Genomic DNA, 19756 nt, shown 5'->3' with positions numbered 1-19756 from the left:
AGAGGTCAGACGTTTGTTGTAGTTGGCCACCAGTTTTGCACACATCTTAGGAGGGATTTTGCCTCACTCCTCTTTGCAGATCCTCTCTAAGTTAATAAGATTTCGAGGCTGGTGTTTGGCAACTCAAACCTTCAGCTTCCTCCACAGATTTTCTGTGGGATTAAGGTCTGGGGTTGCACTGACTAGTCGACTTCAATACTCTTCCATGACGCTTTAAGCTTGACGTCAACTAGTCGTTGGTCCTATAGAGGGTGCGACAGGATAAGAAGTCTTTGAAGTCCATTTTTACACTCTGTTTCAAAACAGCTAAAATGATAATTGAATGCACACCCTGAAAGCGCTCCGCAAGACGTGTGATTATACCATCTGGATGCTTGAAATTGAACAGGAGAATGCACGTTTTAAACACCTATTGTAATTACTTATTGTTATTGCTGCCCTCATCTAATGCACTACTGCGAAAATAATTGATGTTTGACTCTCAGCTCAAAGTTTAGGCGTGCTTGTTCATTAATGACATCATAAAGCGAATAGTCGACATCGACTCAACTTTTATCACATAAATGTTAGCTTAAAAAAAAAATCTAAAGTCGTTCAACCCCTACTGGAAACCTTAACAGGACCTTAATGTGCTTCTTCTTGAGCCTCTCTTTTGGTGCCTTGGCTGTGTGTTTTGGGTCATTGTCATGCTGGAATACCCATCCGCAACCCATTTTCAATGAGGGATTTGATGGTACATGGCTCCATCCATAATCCACACCCCCAAACCATAAGGTTTCCACCTCCATGTTTGACGGTCATAGGCAGCATTCCTCCTCCTCCAAACCCGGCGAGTTTACTTGATTTCAAAGAGCTTGATTTTGGTCTCATCTGACCACAACGCTTTCACCCAGTTCTCCTCTGAATAATTCAGATGTTCATTGGCAAACTTCAGATGGGCCTATATGTGCTTTCTTGAGCTTTAGGGTGACTTTCACGGCGTAGTGTGTTACCAATTGTTTTCTTGGTGACTAAAGTCCCAGCTGCCTTGAGATCATTGACAAGATCCTCTTGGTAATTCTGGGCTGATTCCACACCGTTCTCATGATCTTTAAAACTACGTGAGGTGAGATCTTGCATGGAGCCCCAGACCAAATAGATTAACAATTATTTTGCGTTTCTTCCATTTGTGAATAATCGCACGAACTGTTGTCACCTTCTCACCAAGCTGTTTGCCGATGGTCTTGTAACCCCTTCCAGCCTTGTGTAGGTCTACAATCTTGTCCCTGACATCCTTGGGCATCTTTTTGGTCTTGGCCATGGTGGAGAGTTTGGAATCTGATTGATTGATTGCTTCTGTGGACAGGTGTCTTTTATACAGGTAACAAGTTGGGATTAGGAGCACTTCCTTTAAGAGTGTGCTTCTAAACTCAAGTTGTTATTTGTATAACAACTTGAGTTTAGAAGCAATATCTGGGATCAATATCTGGCTATTTTGTCTCTCACGGTTCAAATAAACCTACCATTTAAAATGATAGACTGATCATTTCTTTGTGAGTGGGCAAATCAGCAGGGGGTCAAATAATTTTTTCCCTCAATGTATAAGGAATGAAGATACGCAAAAATGTTTTTTTTACTTAGATGTTTTGTCTTGCTCCCAGCCAAAATATCTAAATATTCTTAAATCAAGAAGGATTTTCTATATGAGTAAAAAAACTTGTTTTCAGAAAAGAGCAAGTCAAAATTAAGTGAGTATTTGCTTAGAACAAGCTAAATAATCTTATTTCAAACAGAAAACGAGATTGTTCTTACCCCACTGATGTTTCAAGCAAAAACGCGCTTAATTTTGACTTGTTTTTTCTGAAAACAAGACGATAATTTTTTTCTTGTCTAGAGAATCCTTCCTGATTTAAGAAAAGCTAAGTAAGAAAAGCATTTTTGCAGTGTATAATAATATAAACATTTTCATTATTATTTTATGTAAAGCTGCTTTGAAAAATTGTGCAATGTGAAAAGTGTTGATAAATTTGACTCATGGTAATCAAGCTGCACAGATGCACAGTTTTTCCAGAAAACTGTAAAAAAACAATCATGGCAGTGTTGAAAATCCATAATTTTATACTTTTCAGCAATGAGTCAAAGATTTAATGAGATTCTACTGCAGTTCAGCAAAAAAAAATTCTCAATGCTGGAATAAACTTTTAGAAAACCTGAGAAAGGTCAGAACGCATCTTTGAAGAGTTGTCTCTTTCTGCTGAAAGCCTCTCATAAGCAGCCTGTCCAGTAATTATTTTTATTTTTTTTTCATGAACACACAAAGACTGCAGAAGTTCTTTTCTCTTTGAGGATGATCCTCCGATCTTTGTGCAACTCCCACACCAGCAATACTGCTAATGTTTTAAAGGTCTTGCTTTGGTAAACTACACCTGACTGCACTGATAAAGGCTTTCCAGTTTTATCCTTTTGTCTGCTGTTCATAAACATGTTTAACAGGCTTTATTTGACTGGTTTTGTTATGATGGTCTACTGAAGGTCAGGTCAGAGCTGGTCAGGTCGGTCAAACCCACACAGGACTATAAGATTTCAAGTCTGCACTTAATTAGAAATCTCAGAGGTCTCAACATGCTGTACCTATGTGTGATGCCTTTCAGCGTGAACCTTCTCAATCATTGCAATGAAATAGAGCACAATCTATTCAACTTACTGCAAGACAACCATGTCAGAACACGTGTACAATTGTGAAGTCTTGGCTGAAGGACATTCTTAGGCACGATGCGAAGCGGAGTGCATGCAACCCATTCAGCTGTGACATATTCACAAAAGCCTACCTACTTGCTTTTATAAAATATAACATTTTATAAAAAAATTTGTATTGATATGTTTATTAAATTCTGTCCTTACGCTAAAAAAAAGTTTCTGACAGCAACAGTAAATGACAAATGAAAATAGTAACTCTGCTTATCTCTCAGCTTGAGAAAATGTCTGTTTTCCATCTTTTAGTTTAAAACAGACTGATTCGTGGCACAAGATTGGAAGTAAATTGATGGGCATATTTACATACAGAATCATACATCAACATATCTCCCATATGAGAAGACTCAAAATTAAAGATTAATGATGTAACATAATGCCAGCAGGTGTCACACATACTTCATTAAATAATTAACAAACAGTTTTTATGAAATTTTGACAGTCAAATACATAATTCATGGAACAGCAGACCAGTCAGAATTGAGGGCTGGAACTAACCGATTTATAAATATTGATTACCGATCATTTTTATTTCTACACTTTACAGTTAATCATCACACTTTAATCATTTAGAAACAATTAAATGTAGTCTTTAGCACAAATTAAACACGTAAATTCTTTTTGTTTCACAATTCCTACTTTTTTCTCACAGTTGCAAATTTTGAGAGAGTATCTAGTATCTAAGAATTACATCAAAAAATTATTTGATGTAACCTTACAGTTGCGAGAAAAAAAGACAGAATTGCAAGATATATACTAAAATATAAGATATTAACTAAAAAAAGGTCTGAATTATGAGATATAAACTTAAAAATTGTTAGAAAAAAGTATGAAGTGTAATTATATAAACTTGCAATTCCAAGAAAAAATTCTAAATTGTGAGAAAAAACCATTGAATTGTAAGTAATCAGATATATACTCAGAATTGCAAGAAAAAAAGACAGAATTGCAAGATAAACTTAAAAGAAAAAAAAATCTAAATTGTAAAGAAAAAAGGTGAATTATGAGATTAATTTACAACTAAGAAAAAAAAACATGCCAAATTGTCAGAAAAAAAGTATGAATTGGGAGATATAAACTTGCAATTGCAAGAAATGTTGAGATTTAAACTTACAATTGCAAGAATTGATATAAACTTGAAATTGTGAGCAAAAAAGCGTGAATTGTGATGCATAAACTTCCAATTCCAAGAAGAAAAAAAAATCCTAAATTGTGAGGAAAAACTCTGAATTGTGAGATATAAAAAGTAAAAAAACAAAATGTTGAATTGTTAGAAATAACCTTACAGTTGTGAGAAAAATACAGAATTGCAAGATACAAACTTGCAAATAAAGTATTAAAATCAAGTATGAATTGTGATTAAATGAACTTGCAATTCCAAGAAAAAATGCCAAATTGATAAAAAAAATATTGAATTGTAAGAAAAAAGTATGAATTGTGAGATATAAATTTGCAATTGCAAGAAAAAGTAACAATTTTGAGATTACTTATAATTGCAAAAAAAAAAAAAAAAAAGCTCGGAATTGTAAGAAAAAAGTCAATTATGAAATATAAAGTTAAAATAAAAAACACGGAAACGATGTATTGCTGCTGTTATAAACTTGCAAATAAAGTATTAAAATCAAGTATGAATCAAGTATAACTTGCAATTCCAAGGAAAAATGTCAAATTGATTTAAAAAATATTATTTTAATTATTATATTGAATTGTAAGAAAAAAGTATGAATTGTGAGATATGAATTTGCAATTGCAAGAAAAAGTACAGATTTTGAGATATAAATGTACAATTTTGAGATATGTACTTAAACTTATAATTGCAAGAAAAAAGCTCGGAATTGTAAGAAAAAAGTCAATTATGAAATATAAAGCTAAAATAAAAAAACACGGAAACGATGTATTGCTGCTGTTCCATAAGCGCCACCTGCTGACAAAAAAGTCTCATGCAGCCCGTCTGCTGTTCCTGTTTTGAGCAAATGTTTTATGTAGTATAAAATCACATAGTTAAAGTCAGACAGGAATTGTGAGAAAAAAATTTCAATTGTGAGATTTAAGCTTGCAATTCCAAAAAAGGTAAATTGTAAGAAAATACTCTGAATTGTACAAAAATTATGAGTTGTGAGATATAAACCTACAATTCCAAGAATAATTTGCTAAATTGTGAGGAAAAACTCTGAATTGTGAGATATAAAAAGGAAAAAAAAAAAAATGTTGAATTGTTAGAAATAACCTTACAGTTGTGAGAAAAATACAGAATTGCAAGATATAAACTTGCAAATAAAGTATTAAAATCAAGTATGAATCAAGTATAACTTGCAATTCCAAGAAAAAATGCCAAATTGATAAAAAAAATATATATATTGAATTGTAAGAAAAAAGTATGAATTGTGAGATATGAATTTGCAATTGCGAGAAAAAGTACAGATTTTGAGATATAAACGTACAATTTTGAGATATGTACTTAAACTTATAATTGCAAGAAAAAAGCTCGGAATTGTAAGAAAAAAGTCAATTATGAAATATAAAGCTAAAATAAAAAACACGGAAACGATGTATTGCTGCTGTTCCATAAGCGCCACCTGCTGACAAAAAAGTCTCATGCAGCCCGTCTGCTGTTCCTGTTTTGAGCAAATGTTTTATGTAGTATAAAATCACATAGTTAAAGTCAGACAGGAATTGTGAGAAAAAAATTTCAATTGTGAGATATAAGCTTGCAATTCCAAAAAGGGTAAATTGTAAGAAAATACTCTGAATTGTACAAAAATTATGAGTTGTGAGATATAAACCTACAATTCCAAGAATAAAGTGCTAAATTGTGAGATGTAAACTTACAATTTTGAGAGAAAAAAAAGTATGAGTTATGAGATATATACTTAGAATTGCAAGTAAAAAAGACAGAATTACGAGATGAACTTGCAATTGCAGGAAAATAGTCTAAATTGTCAGGAAAAAAATGAAGGGTAAGAAAAAAGGTGAATTATGAGATATAAAGTTAAAATTAAAAACAAGGAAACGATGTATTGCTGCTGTTCCTTAAGCGCCACCTGCTGACAGAAAAGGAATTTGCCTCTTTTTCAGCCCGCTTGCTGTTTCTCTTTCATGCCAGGCTTGTGCACAATTCAGAATTTTAGAATTGGCTGCCATTCAATTCATGAGTTGGAATTTGAATTGAATTGACTCCGCCACACAGGAAGTTGAATTTGAATTGGAGTTGGAATGACAGGAAGTGGAATTAAATTCATGGCAATTCAAAGACATTCCACACAGTCATACAACAGAAAGAATGTGTTGAATCTCACATACAATTACATTAATTTTGTAATTTAATAGCATACTTTCATTACACATACTAGTCACTCCTCAACCCTGCATACGTTTTGTTCCAACATACAGATAATGATCAAATTCTTGAAATAAATTACTCCCTCAATGTTTGATTAGTTTTGTTCAAAATGTTATTTTCATTTCAAAGTAATCAAATAACACAATGTAATCTGTACAAGTAGTTCAAACTAATATCATTTAAAGAATATGTAATGAAATCATATCTGACATATATTGTAAAGCTTCATTGTTAAACACTTCACTTATGTATATGATTTTTTTTTGAATTTGTATTGAATTGCAATTCTGCTTCCTTCAATTCAAATTTAATTCAAATTCAAGAATTTAATTGGAATTTGGGAGTCATTCTCAATTCAATTCTAAATTGTGCACAACCCTGTTTCATGCAGATGAGTTTTATGTAGTATAATTTCACAAATCTAAAGTCAGACCATTATGTTTTTGCAGATTTTGAAATTGCACTACTTTATCTAATTTAGATGTATGCAGCATCTTTGTTTGGAACATGATTAAAATACAGTGGTTCTAATTTTAAATGGAAAGAGAGCAGCCAAAGACTTGTAATATTAACAAAGAATTATGCAGCATTTTGTCTAAGAAATAATAAAAGAAAACCTTTTCATGTATAATTTGTCTTAAAATTAATTTTGCAAAAAAAAATTGAGAAAATCTCATTGTGAAACAAGTCAATAGTGAGTGAATCGCTATTTATTAGTTTATAAGAAAAACTCTGCTCAGCTCTTTCTTCTATTGTATTCTATATTTATTTCTAAATCCTGAGAAATGGACAACACAAAAATAACATAAATGCAAAGAAACACATTTCAATTCCAGTTTCTTGGTAGGAAAATCCAAAAATGAATAGGATGGATGCTATGTAGGTCAACAACCACAAGCATCTTCAAACCCTCAGCACGAAAGTTAATGAATAGTGATGATGAATGAATAGTGAATGATGAGAGGAAATGGACAGAATATCGACCGCCTCCCATGATGCATTGTGTTTGTGTGCATTAAACTCAGAAGGCACTTCTGAGATGAGTTTTTCCAGACGGAAATAAGACAAAGAGAAAGGAAAAGTGTATTATTATCAAGCAGGGCTTTGTATTGATCATTGGAAGTCTGTGCGTCACACCTTAATGCTTTCCATTTCCTTCACATTGAGATGTTTCACTGGCATGAGGGCGAAACATTCGGCAGCAGTGAGATTGATCACAACTCAATATCTAAGCATAGACTCTCGGTGAAGACTCTTGTGTTCTGATATTCATGTGCTTTATTTTTCCATGATGTACAGACTCAGCCTAAAAAAAAAAAACGCTTTACATGCTAAATATATACATTCAATTTGACCTTAAACATTGCATTATCTACACATGAACGTCCTTAATATTCAGTTTTTACACCAAACATGATTTTATTATTTAATAGAAGTATAGAAAATAGAATATGTAAGAAAACAGTACTTTATAGCTTATATTATTTTGCCTCTCAAGTAAATGTATTTTGATTTAAAGTTTAGATATTTTGTACTTGCAAACAAGACAAAATGTTTCTTTAAAAAACATCTATATATTTTTTTTATTATTCAGCTGTTATTTATTTAAAATTACAATTGCAAAAAAAAAAAAAAAAGAATGGCAAGATATAATCTTGAAATTTAAAGAAAAAAGTACACATTTTTAAAAAAACCTCACAATTGCAAAAAAAGAAGAGTTATGAGAAATAACCTGAATAGTGAGATATAAACTTGCAATTTCAAGAAAAAGTTGCAAGGAAAAAAGATACATTATAAGAAAAAAAATATGAATTGTGAGATTTAAACATGCAATTGGAAAAAAAAATTACAAATTTTAATATATAAACTCACAATTGCAAAAAAGTCAAAATAATTAGAGATAAAATTAGAATTGCAATAAAATGCCAGGCTTGCAAGATATAAACTTACAATAGCAAGTAAATGCTAAATTGTGTGAAAAAAAACTGAATTGTGAGAATAGTGTGAATTAAGATATAAGCTTGCAATTGCAAAAAAAAAAAAAAAAAAAAAAAAAAAAACTCACCAAACATGAATTTCCTGCTCAGAATTTTTGACTTGGTTTACAGTCGGTTGTACTTTTTAATCAAAATTAAGCTATTTAGTCTTGTTTTCTGAAAACAATAGCAGCATTAAGTAGAAAATAGAATATGTAAGAAAACAGTACTTTATAGCTTATATTATTTTGCCTCTCAAGTAAATGTATTTTGATTTAAGTTTAGATATTTTGTACTTACAAACAAGACGAAATGTTTCTTTAAAAAAACGTCTATATATTTTTTATTATTCAGCTGTTATTTATTTAAAATTACAATTGCAAAAAAAAAAAAAAAAAAAGAATGGCAAGATATAATCTTGAAATTTAAAGAAAAAAGTACACATTTTTTTAAAAAAACTCACAATTGCAAAAAAAGAATAGTTATGAGAAATAAACTGAATAGTGAGATATAAACTTGCAATTTCAAGAAAAAGTTGCAAGGAAAAAAGATACATTATAAGAAAAAAAAAATATGAATTGTGAGATTTAAACATGCAATTGGAAGAAAAATGTACAAATTTTAATATATAAACTCACAATTGCAAAAAAGTCAAAATAATTAGAGATAAACTTAGAATTGCAATAAAAAGACAGGCTAAATTGTGTGAAAAAAAACTCAGAATTGTGAGAATAGTGTGAATTAAGATATAAGCTTGCAATTGCAAAAAAGGGAAAATTGTGATAAAAAAAACTCACCAAACATGAATTTCCTGCTCAGAATTTTTGACTTGGTTTACAGTCGGTTGTACTTTTTAATCAAAATTAAGCTATTTAGTCTTTTTTTCTGAAAACAGTAGCAGAATTAAGTAAATAGAAAATAGAATATGTCAGAAAACAGTACTTTATAGCTTATATTATTTTGTTACTCAAGTAAATGTATTTTGATTAAAGTTTAGATATTTGTACTTACAAACAAGACAAAATACTTATTTAAAAATTCTTAATGTGATATTTTAATTATTATTCAGCTGTTATTTATTTAAAATTACAGTTGCAAAAAAAAAAAGGAAGTATAAACTTGGAATTAAAAGAAAAAGTACACATTTTGATATCTAACCTCACAATTGCAAAACAAAGTCTGAGTTATGAGGAATAAACAGAATTGTGAGATATAAACTTACAATTGCAAGATATAAACTAACTGCATGGAAAAAAAGATAAATTATGAGAACAAAGTATGAACTGCGAGATATAAACTTGCAATTGCACTGAGAAATTGCACATTTTTAGGTATAAACTTATTGTTAGAATGGCAAAATATTATTATTTTTTGTTTACAAATTTTGATATATAAACTCATGATTGTGAGAAAAAAAGTCCAAGTAATCAGAAATAAACTTAGAATTGCCTTAGAATAAAAAGACATGATTGTGAGATATAAGCTTGCAATTGCAAGAAAATACTAAATTGTGAGAAAAAAAAACTCGCCAAACGTGATTTTCTTCCTCAGATTTTTTTTGACTTGCTTTACAGTTGGTTTTACTTTTTCATGAAAATTAAGCTATTTAGCCTCGTTTTCTAAAAAACAAAAACAAAAGCAGAATTAAGTAAGTAGAAAATAGAATAAGAAAACAGTACTTTATAGCTTATATTGTTTTGCTTCCCAAAAATATTTCTTTAATAAAAAACCCTTTATAAAAAGGTTATATTTTATTTTCCAGCTTTTATTTATTTATTTATCCTATACTGTAAAAAAAGCTATCTGTTGAGTCAACTTAAAATAATTTGTTAATCTGCTGCCTTAAAATGTTCAATTCAGTCAACTCAATTAAGTTTACCTCAACTTGAAATGTTAAGTTGTACTAACTTAGATATGGTAGTTGACTTAACAAAAATGTAGTTTGTTAAACTAACAAGTTACCCAGCTGCCTTAAAATTTTGAGTTGAATCAACTCAAATAGCCAAGTTGTCAACTTAGCATTTCAAGTTGACTAAACTTTTTTTGAGTTGACTGAACTTAAAATTATAAAGCCAGCCATGTAGCAAGTTATTTTAAGTTGACTCAACAAAGAGCTTTTGACAGTGTGCCTAAAACAGTTATTTGTTTTTTCCCTGCTTTACAGTAAAGAGAATTTAAATGAAACATGGTTGTTTGTATTGATCACACACAGTTTAGAAGCTGATCCTCTTCTGTTGCTTTCCTGAAAATACCACAAAACTTTGTCAGATGTGCAGGAAACCAAGGGCTAAAGATAAAGATGGCCTAAACTGTATAATTTTTCTTGAACAAATGATAAAAACATTACGTACATCATCATTCTTACATAATTCTTCAAAGAAATTCTGTGGGTGCAGATGTGGGACTGATGAAACGCTATTAATCTCTGACACTCTGCGCAGGTGTGTAATTGGCAAAATGAAGGTCAACGAAATAAACGGGCTTCACTTTCAGACACACACACACACACACACACACACACACACACAGCCTGTAATAGCCGCAGATGTGAGCGAATCTGAGTCACCTGTGCTCTGTAGAGGTCAAAATCCTGCTATCTTCAGACTGAGGTTAACAGCGAGACTGACGGGGAGAGTGTGGACGTGAAATCAAACCACGCCGCCTCAGATCTCTATAAAACACAGGATATAATAGAGACAAACGTCTGAGGAGAGAGAACAAAAAGGTCATGTTCGGGTTATGAAAAGACATGCAATTTTACTGTCGAAATTAAATGTGTTGTAAGGTGTAGAAAAGCCCATTTTCTAAAGGTTTTATAAATGTAATTGGAAAATGAACGATATACTTAATGAAAGAATTAGCAGTGAACTGAAGGAAAATTACTGTAAAAATATATGATATAAGCTGGTTTTATTCTTATTCTGCCGGTGCTTTGTTGAGAGTCTAGCCCTCCAGAACAACATGAAAAAAGAAAATTGTTTTCAATTGTGATTTTTTTTCTCTCACAATTGTACTGTGAAAGAAGACAGAGTTGTGAGATATAAACTTGCAAATGCAAGAAAAAGTGGCAATTTTTAGACATAAACTTACAGTTGTGAGAAAAGAGAGAATTGTGAGATATAAACTTGGAAATTGCATTTTGAGATATTAACTTAGAATCGCGAGGAAAAAAAAGACAGAATTGCAAAATTAAGAATGGCAAGATATAAACTTGGAATTGGAAGAAAAAAGAACAAATTTTGATATAACCTCATAATTGCAAGATAAAACGTCTGAGTTATGAGAAGAAAAACAATTGTGAGATATAAACTAACAATTGCAAGAAAAAAAATTGTTGGAAAAAAGTATGAATTGTGAGATATAAACTTGCAATTGCAAGAAAATTGCAAAGTTTGAGATATTAGCTTAGAATTGCGAGAGAAAAAAGACAGAATTGCAAAATTAAGAAAGGCAAGATGTAAACTTGGGATTGGGGAAAACGACAAATTTTGATATATAACTTCAATTGCAAGAAAAAGGTTATGAGAAATAAACAGAATTGTGGGATATAGATGAATTGTTTGGAAAAAGTATAAATTTGCAATTGCAAGGAAAAGAAATCTATATTTTGTAATTCAGACCTTTTCTCACAATTCTGAGTTTTGTTTTTTTTCTTACACTTACACAGCATGTTTTAGTTTGTATCTCACAATTGTCTCTCTCTCTCGTAAGGTGTAAAAAGCCCATTTTCTAAAGGTTTTATAAATGTAATTGGAAAATGAACGATATTACTTAATGAAAGAATTAGCAGTGAACTGAAGGAGAAATACTGTAAAAATATATGATATGAGCTGGTTTTATTCTTATTCTGCCTGTGCTTTGTTTAGAGTCTAGCCCTCCAGAACAACATGAAAAAAGAACATTGTTTTCAATTGTGATTTTTTTTCTCTCACAATTGTACTGTGAAAGAAGACAGAGTTGTGAGATATAAACTTGCAAATGCAAGAAAAAGTGGCAATTTTTAGATATAAACTTACAGTTGTGAGAAAAGAGAGAATTGTGAGATATAAACTTGCAATTGCATTTTGAGATATTAACTTAGAATCGCGAGGAAAAAAAGACAGAATTGCAAAATTAAGAATGGCAAGATATAAACTGGGAATTGGAAGAAAAAAGAACAAATTTTGATATAACCTCATAATTGCAAGATAAAACGTCTGAGTTATGAGAAGAAAAACAATTGTGAGATATAAACTAACAATTGCAAGAAAAAGAATTGTTGAAAAAAAGTATGAATTGTGAGATATAAACTTGCAATTGCAAGAAAATTGCAAATTATAAGATATTAACTTAGAATTGCGAGGGAAAAAAGACAGAAATGCAAAATTAAGAAAGGCAAGATGTAAACTTGGGATTGGGGAAAATGACAAATTTTGATATACAACCTCAATTGCAAGAAAAAAGTTATGAGAAATAAACAGAATTGTGGGATGTAGATGAATTGTTTGGAAAAAGTATAAATTTGCAATTGCAAGGAAAAAAGAAAATTTATATTTTGTAATTCAGACCTTTTCTCACAATTCTGATTTTTTTTCTTACACTTACACAGCATGTTTTAGTTTGTATCTCATAATTGTCTCTCTCTCTTTTATTTTTTCACAATTGCATGATTATATCTCACAATTTAGCATTTTTCTTGCAATTGCAAGTTTATATCATGCAATTTGAACATTTTTTGCAATTGCAAGCTTATAAACTTACAATTGTGAGAAAAAAGCTTAATTGTAAGATGTAAATGTACAATTTTGAGGAAAAGAGAAAGAATTGTGAGATATAAACTTGCAATTGCAAGAAAAAAGTGCAAATTTTAAGATATAAACTTATGATTGCGAGAAAAAAGTTATGAGAAATAATTCAGAGTTTTTTCCTCACACTTTACTTTTAGTTTGTATCTCATAATTGTCTCTCTCTTTTTTAAAATTTTTTCACAATTGCAAGATTATATCTCACAATTTAGCATTTTTCTTGCAATTGCAAGTTTATATCATGCAATTTGAACTTTTTTGCAATTGCAAGCTTATAAACTTACAAGTGTGAGAAAAAAGATTAATTGTAAGATATAAACATACAATTGTGAGGGAAAAAAAGAATTGTGAGATATAAACTTACAATAGAGAGAAAAAGCTAAATTGTAAGAATAAAACTCAAAAATGAAAAAAAAAGAGACTAAAGAATGCAAAAGTGAAAAATTCTGAATTAGAAGATAGTAACTTGCAGTTGCGAGGAAATGGCAAAATATGAACGTTTGACACATTTTGATATATAAACTCACGATTGCAATTGCAAAAAAAGTTCAAATTACAAGATATAAACTTGCAACTGCAAGAAAAATGCTAAATTGTGAGAAAAAACTCAAAATTGTGAAGAAAAAAGTGTGAATTACAAGATATAAATTGTAAACTTGGAAAAGCCTAATTGTAAGATACTGTATAAACTAACAATTGCAAGGAAAAAAAGACAGAATTGTGAGATGTAAACTCAAAAATGTAAAAAAGAGAGAGAGAATTATGAGATGCAAACTAAAAAATGCTAAAGTGTGAGGAAAAAAAGTCTGAACTACAAGATATAAACTTGCAATTGTGAGGGAAAAAGACATAATTATGAGATAAACTTGCAATTGTGAAAAAACTAAATTGTGATGAAAAAAACTAAAAAATCTATTAAAAAAAGAGAATTATGCAATACAAACTAAAAATGCTAAAGTGTGAGGAAAAAACTCAGAAATGTGAGATTCTGAATTACAAGATATAAACTTACAATTGTGAGTAAAAGAAAGAACTGTGAGATATAAACTTGCAAGTATTAAAAAAAGTCTGAGTTATGAGATGTAAACTTACAATTGCAAGACAAAAAGACAGAAATGCAAGATATAAACTTGCAATCAAAGGAAGAATGTTAAGTTGTGATAAACACAGAATTGTAAGTAAATGCAAGAAAAAGTAAAACATTTTAGATGTAAACTCACAATTGTGAGAAATAAACTTGCAGTTGCGAGGAAAAAAAAAGTACACATTTTTAGACATAAACTTACGATTACAAAAAAGACAAATCCGAATTTGAAGAAAAAATGCTAAATTGTGATGAAAATTGGGACAATTGTGTATAAAAATATATTATTAGGCTGTAAAAATCCATGTTGGCAGCCACTGAATGTAACAGTTTATTGGTAATTTAAATGATTTGATCTTTTAATATTTAAGCGGTGTGTTTTTGCAGAGAGGGATTTGGCAGCGTTTTTGGCCTAATGATTAAGAATGAGTTCTGTTGGTGTCATCCACATATTCCTCAGTGAATTACACTAATCATCAGCCGTGCGGAACTGAAGATGAACTCATTGGCGCCTGTAGGTGGAATGGTCCCATGAAAGTCATAATTAGCAACATTGCGGTGGTTGAGCTTAACTTGAGGTAGATGAGATCAAGATGAAGGCTCATTTAAAGCAATACATACATAGACATTTTTAAAACCTGCATAGTTTTTAGTAAGGAAAGCTTTGCAAAGTGCTTTAAGACCATCAATATACTCATCATTTGTTTTCTGTTTTTAACAGTTTTTTAAGAGATGTAATTATTAATTGTAGTTTTAATTTTTAATTAAATGTAATTTTGAATTTTGAATTTCTATTTTTTAATGAATCAGGGATAAATGCAGTAATAACATTCAATAAAATATAAACACAATTGTGAGAAAAAGTATGAATTTAGAGTTATAAACTCACAATTATGAGGAAAAAAGTTTAAATTATAAGATATAAACTTACAGTTGCAAAAACAAAACAGAATTGCGAGATGTAAACTTGCAATTTAAAGGAAAAATGCAAAATTGGGAAAAAAGTATGAATTGTGAGATATAAACTTGCAGTTGCAAGAATAAGTACAAATTTGGAGATCAAAATTACGATTGTGAGAATAAAGTCTGATATGTAAGATATAAACTTACAATTGCAAGAAAGAAAAAAAAAAGAAAAAAGTACAAAATTTGAGATATAAACTCATAATTGGGAGAAAAAAGTCAGAATTATAAAGAGAAATAAACTTACAATTGCAAGAAAAGAACAGAAGATATACAAAATATTATATATTTTTATATACATTTTTTAATTCAAAATTGTGAGACAAAAAGTCTAAATTGTGATATAAACTTAAAATTGCGAGAAAAAATCTGAATTTTAAGATATAAACTCGCAGTTGCAAGAAAAAATGCAAAATTGTAAGAAAAAAAACTAATTGTGAGAAAAAAGTATGAATTGTGAGATATAAACTTGCAATTGCAAGAAGTGCAAATTTTGAGATGCAATCTCACAATTAAGAATAAAGTCTGAATTATGAGATATAAACTTACAGTTGAAAGAAAAAATGTTAAACTGTAAGAAACAAACTTGTAATTGTGTAAGAGAAAAAAAATTGGTGAGACAATTGTGAGATATAAGCTCCCAATCGTAAGAAAAAAGTACAAAATTTGAGATATAAACTTGTAATTGCGAGAAAAAAGTCAGAAATATAAAGAGAAATAAACTTGCACTTGCAAGAAAAAAACTGCAGATATACAAGATATTATATATTTTTATAAATACATTTAAAAAAATCTCTAAATTGTGATATAAACTTAAAATTGTGAGAAAAAAATCTGAATTTTAAGATATAAACTCGCAGTTGCAAGAAAAAATGCTAAATTGTAAGAAAAAAACTGTAATTGTGAGAAAAAAGTATGAATTGTGAGATATAAACTTGCAGTTGCAAGAAAAAGTACAAATTTGGAGATCTAAACTCATGATTGTGAGAATAAAGTCTGAATTAAGAGATATAAACTTACAATTGCAAGAAAAAACTGAATTGCAAGATATAAACTTGAAATTTAAAGAAGAAATGCAATACCGTGAGAAAAAAGTATGAATTGTGAGATATAAACTTGCAATTGCGAGAAAAAGTGCAAATTTTGAGATGCAATCTCACAATTAAGAATAAAGTCTGAATTATGAGATGTAAACTTAGTTGAAAGAAAAAATGTTAAACTGTAAGAAACAAACTTGTAATTGTGTAAAAGAAAAAAAATTGGTGAGACAATTGTGAGATATAAGCTCCCAATTGTAAGAAAAAGGTACAAAATTTGAGATATAAACTCGTAACTGCGAGAAAAAAAGTCAGAAATATAAAGAGAAATAAACTTGCACTTGCAAGAAAAAAACAGCAGATATACAAGATATTATATATTTTTATATATACATTAAAAAAATCTCTAAATTGTGATATAAACTTAAAATTGTGAGAGAAAAAACTGAATTTTAAGATATAAACTCGCAGTTGCAAGAAAAAATGCTAAATTGTAAGAAAAAAACTTGCAGTTGTGAAAAAAGCATGAATTGCTAAATTGTAAGAAAAAAAACTGTTATTGTGAGGAAAAAGCTTGAATTGTGAGATATAAGCTTGCAGTTGTTTTTTTATAATTTTGAGATATACTGTAAACTGACAATTGTAGTAAATTGAGAATAAAGTCTGAATAATGAGATAAGTTGCAAAAAAAATGCTGAATTATAAGCTTAATTGTGAGAAAAAAAGTATGAATTGTGATATAAACTCACAATTATGAGACAAAAATAGCCTGAGATTATAAGATATAAACTTGCAATTGTAAAACCTGTCATAAAAACATGTTGACTTCATCATCCTAATCATCCCTGCATCACTCTATTGGTCTTGTTGTGGAAATCAAGCTGTTAGTTACTTGTAGCTGTTTCTGCATAATAAACACGATAAGAATGATTATTCTAATCTTTAAAAATCACCGTTAAGATGTGTCTTTATCTCTGTTGAAGTCGTCAAATCTCTGTGACCCAGAAAACAGACATCACCGTCCCCTCCGTAACACTGACCTCGCTTTCTCTTCTTTTATGTTCTAGAAAGCTCTTCATCCCTGACCAGGTGTTTTTCAAAAGCTGAAAGGTGCAGTGAAGGTCCATTTATGTGTTTTCAGGGCCTAAAAGAGAGGTGCAGGGAAAATTGCTCTTCTCCTGTGTGAAAGATCTTCCCTGCTGATGGGGAAAATGAGGCCAGACCGATGGAGCGGTCAGTTGGAGGTGTTCGGATGATTTCTGGAGCTCAATAGGAACTAGAGCAGTGGGACACAGGCTCTTAATAAGGCTTTGTTAGGATTCAGCTGTTGTGATGTTTGCAGACTCTTCATGCTGCCTCATTTTAGCATTGTTTGTTCGCTAAAGTGTTTTCAAAGGACAGAAACACCAGCTGTGGCGTGGGCACTGCAAACTAAATAGTAATGTTTTTTTTTGCCGCATTTCCGCTCGTCTCAAGTTGTTAATTGCAGGTATTTATTTATTTACTTATTTTTAATTTAGTGTTTTTGTCTTTTATTCCTCTAAATCTTCCAATGACTTGAAATATTAAAAGCATTTCTGACAGTTGTATCAAAATTAGGCAAATTTATGCTTAAAACAAGAAATGCGCTATTCCTTTGAGTAGGTTTTTGTTCTTGGAAATGCTTTCTAAAACTACGTCAATAAAATAAATCAGCAAAAAAAAAGAAAAGAAATCAATATCTGCCAGTCAGGTTAGAAAGAAATATAATTCGAAGGGAAAGCAAGGTTATTTTTAGACCCTATTGGCAGATATAAAATGTATGTATATTCATTTATTTATTGTCTGTGTATTTTACTAGTTTTTGACGTTTTTTATAATTTTACTATGTAAAGCAGCTTCTTTCAATACACTATAAAATTAATAAACTTATAATTATTATTATTATTATTATTATTATTATTATTATTATTATTTCAAGATTATTTGATAAAAAAACAAGACTTATCAAAACTGTAGTAAAATACCATTAAAGTTATTATTAGTAATTTGAAATAGCTTTTTTAAATCTTTAATTAAAAAATCCTACTTGTTTACTTTTTATATTAATAATATATTAATAATTATTACAATTAAAATTATTTCCATAATATTTCATAAAACAAGACTGTAACAAAACATTAGTAAAATACTATTGCAGTTATTGTTCATTTGAATTAGTTTATTTATTTTCATTTTAATGTAAGTTTTAGTCATTTTGTTTGTTTTTGTTTAAACTAAACAGATCAAACAAAATGTCATTTTTAAATCTTTAAATAATAAAAAAAAATCATTTTGTTTTCTTTTTTACTGTTTCTTCTACCTTTTAATGTTTTAATTGCTTTTTTCAAGACACTCTAAAAATTATTATTTAATAATATTGAATAAAACAAGACTATATCAATAGTCATATATTATTAGTAATTTGAAATAGTTTTTAAATGTATTTCTAAATCTTTAAAGGTCCACTGAAGTGCCTTGAAACACGCAGCGTTATTCTATGTGGTGACGTACTTTTAACTGAAACAAAAACATATCGCCCAGCCCCGCCCACTTATTTTGAATAGCCAATAGCGTTCCATTTATATCTGCTCCGGCCAGAGCCGTTGAGCTCAGTAAAGCCGCATTTGTAAGCTTATGACAGCCACAGACTAATAAATTACCCCACAGATTCAATATGAAACTCTTGCTAAAACGAAATAGTGATCATAATCATGCTGAGGCTGTGTAGTTTAATACATGCCGATCGCACATATGATCTGCTCCGTGTATTGCGTCTCTGTGTAGGGGGCGGGACACTACGGACTCTAGAGAGCATTTGATTGGACAGAACGTTTGATTAGAAACTGAAGTGCACGGTGATATCATCCAAATCCTTGATTCATATTGGCGGAAGTGACGAGACTGTAAGTTTTGAATGCTCATATCTTGTAAACGCAAATTTTGCCATTGTTTTGAAGCACACTAGCTTATAGATAATCTTAAGGCTAATATATTCATACTAAAAGCCAAAAAACTTTAATTTTGATTTCAGGGGGACTTTAAATTTAAAAAATCCTTCTTTCATTTACTTTTACTGTTGTTTTTACTAGTTTTACTGTACAGCTGCTTTTTTCAAGACACTATACAAATTAATGTATCAATAATAATAGCCTAATATATTTTTTCAATAATATTTAATAAAACAAGATTATCAAAACTGTATTCAAATAATATTACAGTTATTATTAGTAATTCGAAATCGTTTTAAAATGTATTTTTAATCTTTAAATTAATAAAAATTACAACTTGAAAAGCTGCTTTTTTCAAGACACTAAAAATAAATATATTAATAAAACTAATTATCATTATTATTATCATTTCAGTAATATTTAATATAACAAGACTGTATCAAAACTTTAGTAAAATACTATTACAGTTATTAATAATTTTAAATCGTTTTTTAAATGTACTTTTAAATTATTTTTTTTACTTTTAGTAGTTTTCTATATTTTTAATAATTTTACTATGTACAGCTGCTTTTTCAAGATATTGAAATGTATATAATAATAATAATTATCATTATTATTATTATTATTATTATTATTATTATTGCAATAATATTTTAGAAAACAAGACTATATCAAAACTGTAGTAAAATAATAATACGGAAATAAATATAATGTATTTTAAATCTTTAAATAAAAAAATCCTACTTGTTTACTTTTTATAGTTTTCCTATAGTTTTCTTTTTTTTTTTTTACAATTTTACTATGTACAACAGCTTTTTTTAAGACACTATAAAATTAATATATTATTAATAATATATATATATATATATATAT

The 19756-nt window shown here is 29.5% G+C and overlaps 1 protein-coding gene across 1 annotated transcript in view; it reads left to right on the top strand.

Moving 5' to 3' along the window:
* Positions 1-19756, top strand: part of pemt (phosphatidylethanolamine N-methyltransferase) — a 106801-nt gene that overhangs the window by 47043 nt on the left and 40002 nt on the right. The window lies entirely within an intron of this gene.

The sequence above is a fragment of the Garra rufa genome, chromosome 22, assembly GCF_049309525.1.
Source record: "Garra rufa chromosome 22, GarRuf1.0, whole genome shotgun sequence".
Lineage (NCBI taxonomy): Eukaryota > Metazoa > Chordata > Actinopteri > Cypriniformes > Cyprinidae > Garra > Garra rufa.
The sequence above is the reverse complement of the archived record's forward strand: the minus strand, read 5'-3'. Positions and strand labels throughout refer to the sequence as shown.